Genomic DNA, 5872 nt, shown 5'->3' with positions numbered 1-5872 from the left:
ATATCGTAGCCGGCTTTTATATTCTTTACTTTTTTTTTCTCGTTTCTCTTTTTGGGCAAATTGACTTTTAATCGAGTTTCACATTTGCATAAGTTGTCGTATTTGAAATTGGGCAAAAATGATTGCCGCTTCTTTATTATCACGTAATGTTGAGTTGAAAAGCACGCCAAGCGCCAAGCGCACAAACAATTTTTTATCACTCGTTTTTCGACTGATGCCAAACAGCGAAGGGCTTTTCGATTATTCTTCGGTTGATTTTCGCTCGGCGCTTTTCATCCGCCGTTTTTCGTCCTGTTCGACGCGCACACGACTGTCTACTGACTGTGTCGGCAGCATCCACGAGTCGCCCAAGTCTCGGCCCGCAGTCAGCCGGGCGACAAAGCTACAAAATCTCTGCCCGCTCTCAGTGTACTAAAAAGGGCGGCTGCACTCGGAGACACACACGCAGAGAGAGAGAGAGAGAGAGAGAGTGAGCGCGCTCGGAAAGTCTGCACAGAGCATACGGGTCCAGGAATGGACGAAGCCTTTAACTGTCGGTGTTACTGACCTAGTAACCGTTTTTCAAGTTTATTCGTTGTGGCTGCTGCGAAAAGTAACAACAACAACAACAACACGAAGATGTCGTCTTTTTATTACCCTGCAAATGTCAAATGGGCAAAAAAAATGTCTACAGATTTTGAATGCAGAATCAATCTTGAGGGCAAACCATGTCCAAGATGAACTCATCTATCAAAATCGTTTTAGTTTTGGCAGAGTTGTTGGAAGTCCGAATATAATATAGGGGAACTTACTAGGGTCTAGGCATTACAGATTGAAATTTTTTGCATTTTTAATAGAATTTCTGACCAAAAAGTGGATATTCAGTGAAGTTTTTAAGATAATATGTTTTTAAAACATTTAATAACGAAAATTGATTAAAATAAAATATGATATAATAAAAGAAGAGAATACATTTTTCTCGCAATATAAATAGAATTAGAATCTAGATGATAAACCAAAATTAAAATGATCTCATCTATCGAAATCGTTTCAGTTTTGGCAAAGTTGTGCAAGTTTAAGGTAAAGCAGGGAAATTTATGAGGAAATAAACACTACAAGTCGAATTTTATTGCAGTTTTTATTAAAATGTGACACTCTGAGAAATCATTTAAATATGAAAGTATTTGACAAACTGTTAAGTTAACGCATTAACTCAAACATTAGCAAGGGATGCAGAATGGGAGCTTATATATGGTGTGAAAATGTTCCTTTGCAAAATGCATAGATTTTAGATACAAAAATTATCAAGAACAACATCTGTTCAGTTTTGACAAAGTTGTGGAAGTTGAATAGGCCAATTGACTAAGGACCTGGTACGACATGTCGAAATTATGTCAATATTTGAGCGACAAGTAAACTCTTTTAGGATCTTCTCAAAGATCCTATTGCTTACAAACTCTGTCCACCCAAACTGATTAAAAATAAGACAAGATTCGAAAATTGGTTAAGTTTTGTCAAAGTTGTGAAAGTTTGCACTGATAATAATAATTAATGGATATATTGTATACATAGGAATTACTAAGTAACTAAATTGGACACTGCTCGCTTTGAAACAATAGATCGAGCATGATATCGAGACTTGGACCGTCTCAGCATTATGCTAGACAACATGCGACTTTGCGGCATGGAGTAGATCTAGCTAGAAATAGTCACATCAATAGTTCGACTCAGTCTTAAGCATATCTCGAGCTGACACAGACGGGATAGTCAAATATAAGAAACATAGATAACTTACTAAATAATCATTGTGTTACAACTTCACAAGTCAAACAGACTGTCCTTATTAAACTTATATTAATCGACTTATCAAATACTCGCCAAGAGTCTGGCATTAGCTTATATACCTTACATTTAACTGCACTCCATTAAACGCAAGCCATGTTATCAAGCTAAAAGTTCCTACTCAGGCTTCAGATTATGCAGTACTAAGTATTTGAGCTATACACATATGTTTATTGGTTTCCTCTTTTCTCTTTGATTTATTCAAGTTATTAAAAATGGTTTTAATTAGCGCGCGACTACTATACCTATTCAATTAGTGTTCAATTCCTACTTAAGGCTCAACAATCCAATTGGGTTAACATTTCTCCGGCTCACATATAAAAAATTAGCCATTGATTTCGATTTCCATATTTCCACAAAAGTATTTCCATATAAGTTCGTGCGTATTCTTCACATTCGCTTTATTATATAGTTAATTTATGAATATATGTTGGATGTGCGTGCTTGAGCTGCGATCTAATGAAAAGCGTTTCAGCTGCAACTCAATTAGTTGCATGCCCCATAATACTCCACGCCCCGCCACCTGTTGTCAGCTTTAATGTGCATGCAAATTTTTGTGCGCAATCTGAACAATCATTTCAGCAAAAAACACACCTGCAAAGAAACTCATACACACACGCATGCATGCTGAAAAAACTCAATCATGTGAGCAACATGTGTGCACGCGTCGATACTTATTCGAAATTCAATTTTCAGTAAATGCACACAAATTGATTCCAACACACAAACACACACACACAGGCAGCACACACATGCACACTTGCGCCTAGGGTTGGACGCGTTTTAAGTGTAAAACTTTTCAATTTACGTTTTGTTTCTTAGCATCAAATATCCGGAGCTGTCAGAAGTATTTGTTGATTGAGATTTTTCAAGTGGCCTCCATTTGTTGTCTCCTTTGGCGCTTTTTCAGATCCCGAGAATCCAATTGAAACTGGATAAAGAGGGTATATTGAGACTTTTAGAGCTGAATACGCTCAGCTTTGAATGTAGCTGCTCCTGTTAAGCGTCCAGCTCAAGTTTATTTCAAATCTTTCATTACTTCTCCCGAAATACAGATTTTTGAGCATATTTCGTAGCTTATAGAATTCAAATATGGAAGTTAGACTCTCTTAAAGAGAAAGCAGAAAGCTAGAGTATTTGCCTGCCGGCTTGTCGATGCCATGTCTAGGATGTCACCTAGTCGGGCACGCCCGCTTAAAGCACTCTTGCTCGTCTTTATTTTTTATTAGATTTCTGTGGCAGTCGCTTGTGGTGTCAACCCGGCCAGCATTGAACTCTGACATATGGCATCGTACAGGTTGTTGCTTATCCGCGCCTGAAATTCCGCATCATGCAGTGCAAACACTTGTTAATTACTTTTATTATATCCACGGCTACAGTTGCACAGTCACGCAATTTGAACCGACCCGATGCGAGGCGACCCCCCTCCGCCCCCACTGTCGCGTCGGAGCATTATATTGCCTGTTGCTTTTGCGCCTTCTTGCTAATGGGCGGTCTCAATGGGGGCATATTTGTTGTGGGCGGGGGGCGAAGAGAGTGCGTGTGGCAGCTGCCTGGCTGACATGTGCTCCACATACATATATGCATGCGCATGTGTGTATGTGCATGTGTGTGTGCATGTGCGTGTGTATATGGGCTCACACACCGCAGCTGATGTGGTCGGCCTACGCCCATTGACCCCCCTCTCCCCTTGCGCTCCCCTCGCTGAACAGGTCTACTCTTTTCGCATACAAGTAATTGCAATCAGCACCTTGGCAACGGGCAGCTGCGCCAAAAAGTGTGCTACATGTGTTTTTATTTAACACCCACGCTGTCTGGCAACGCCATCTTAACCCCATGAAGCACAGCACATCGCGGCTGCCTGTCAAAGCTAACAGGCACTTTGATGTGTTGTCAAGAGAGTTTAACAGCTAGTTGCCCTAGCTGTTAACTATTTAGCCAGCATATGTCAGCGCGGCGTTGCCATGTTATCCAAATGTTAACAAGTCGTTGACGAGCGCATAAACGAACAGGAAGTATTTTAATTTCCTGCTACATTTGACAACTTATTGAAGTCGATGAGCTTTGAGAGATACAACAGAAAATAAAAAAATATGTTTTGTCAAATATATTTAAAAATGTTTACACTTGTTTGGACATAAAAGCGAGAAATATTATATTTGAATTGTATTTTTATGCCTGGTTAAAGCTTGGCACACTTCATTAAAACTGTGTATCTACTCAGCTAGAAGTTTACAGCTCGAACATCCGAGCATATGGAAAAAGGATATTTAATAAAAATCTGTATTATATTTTAATTCGCCTGTTTTGGGGTATAAATTTATATTTACTGAGCAGGAAGCTTGTGGTTCGAACGAATGATTGTTTACTGAACAAAACAAAAAAAGAGTTCGAGCCTCCGAATATGCGAAAAAACGGTCACTTTATTAAGCTTAAATCTTGGCATACTTCATTTAAAATATATGTTTCTTTAGCACAATCGCAATTATCTTTATTGTATTCCTCGCCTTTCTGGGGTTAAAGTCATTTATGAACAACCGCAGGTTCGGAAGGTGCCGCAATTTATATGCTAATTAACAATTCTTAATTACAATTTCTTGGCGAATGCAGCTCTATATATAAATACAAATATAGAGTACAAGTGGGTCGGTCTACTTTATTATAATTGCGAATGTGTCACATTTGTTGTTTGGGCGTGTGGGGCTAATGGTGCGTATACGCAATCTGGCAAACACTCAACGCGGCGGCTGTCAACTTAGCAAAATTTCCATATAACACGCAATTGACGCAATTGTGAATTTGTATTCCTGGTGGAAATTAAGCCGAATGCTGCTCAACTTGATTGGCATTGTATTCTAGACCAAAAACTGACGCGCATAAAACCCAAACCGAATCAATAGAAATCAGTTGAGGGACAATGTCCACAAAATTGCTGCGTGGCCTGTCACTTGAGCTCGTGCTGCATGTCAGCCCGAATGCAAATTATTAAGCAACTAATTAACCAACGGAAATGAGCAGGCAGGGGCGGGTGATGGCGAGAAAGGGGGAGGGGAGGAGCGCTAGGGTTGCCAGATCATAGATAACAGACGGCGGATGGCTGCAGCAAAAGCTTTTCCAATTAAATTTATAACTTATTTATGACAGAAAGTAATCTTCTTTAGGCATTAGATGATGTAATAAAAATGATTGAAATATAATTGAGAATTGACATAAAAGCTAAATAAATACACACACACGCACGCACACACAGACGTGCACACACATGCCACATTTTGCTTGTAAAATCCTGGGCGGCTGGCGGCAGGCACTTACAATCAACGATTACCTTTACACCTGCCATTTTGAAAATAAGCCATAAGCGGAAATGACATCAAAAGGATATTGTTATATCGATGAGGCAAAGGACGCCACAAGCAGCAAGGACGCCGTCGACGTCGCTGCTGCTGCTGCTGAAATAAATAGCACAAAAAGTAAAGTATGGCAAAAGGTGCCATAAAATAAATAACATAAGAAACCAAATAAACATTTTGGCAAAAGGCAAAAGGAAAAGAAACGCGCACAAACCAGACCGAAAAAAAGCAAGTAAGAGGGCTCTAGGCGAGATTGGTCGACTAAACAGATACCCTGTTAAGCGTTACATGCATTCTAGCTGGCCTTTTTGATGCATACATACATGCAGACTTACAGACATACAAACATGCATATATGCATACATGCATACATACTAACATACGTACATGCAGATATACAGACATACAAACTTACGTATATGCATACATGCATACATAAATTTATACATTCATACATACACAAGTACATACATACACGCATACATACATACAGACATGCAGACATGTATACATACATGCATACATTCATACATGCTTACATGCATACACGCATGCATACACACATGCATGCGCGACATGCGAGCTGTACGTGCAGAAGGCATTCTTAAATAACTACGGTGTGTAAAGTCCGAGCTCTTTGAAATTCTCAGTGCATAAATATACAGATCATTTGATCATACCAAAGTGGACAGCTCTTCCAC

The sequence above is a fragment of the Drosophila novamexicana genome, unplaced genomic scaffold (assembly GCF_003285875.2).
Source record: "Drosophila novamexicana strain 15010-1031.04,08,12 unplaced genomic scaffold, DnovRS2.1 tig00000644-arrow-pilon, whole genome shotgun sequence".
Taxonomy (NCBI): Eukaryota; Metazoa; Arthropoda; class Insecta; order Diptera; family Drosophilidae; genus Drosophila; species Drosophila novamexicana.
This window is presented reverse-complemented; position numbering follows the sequence as displayed.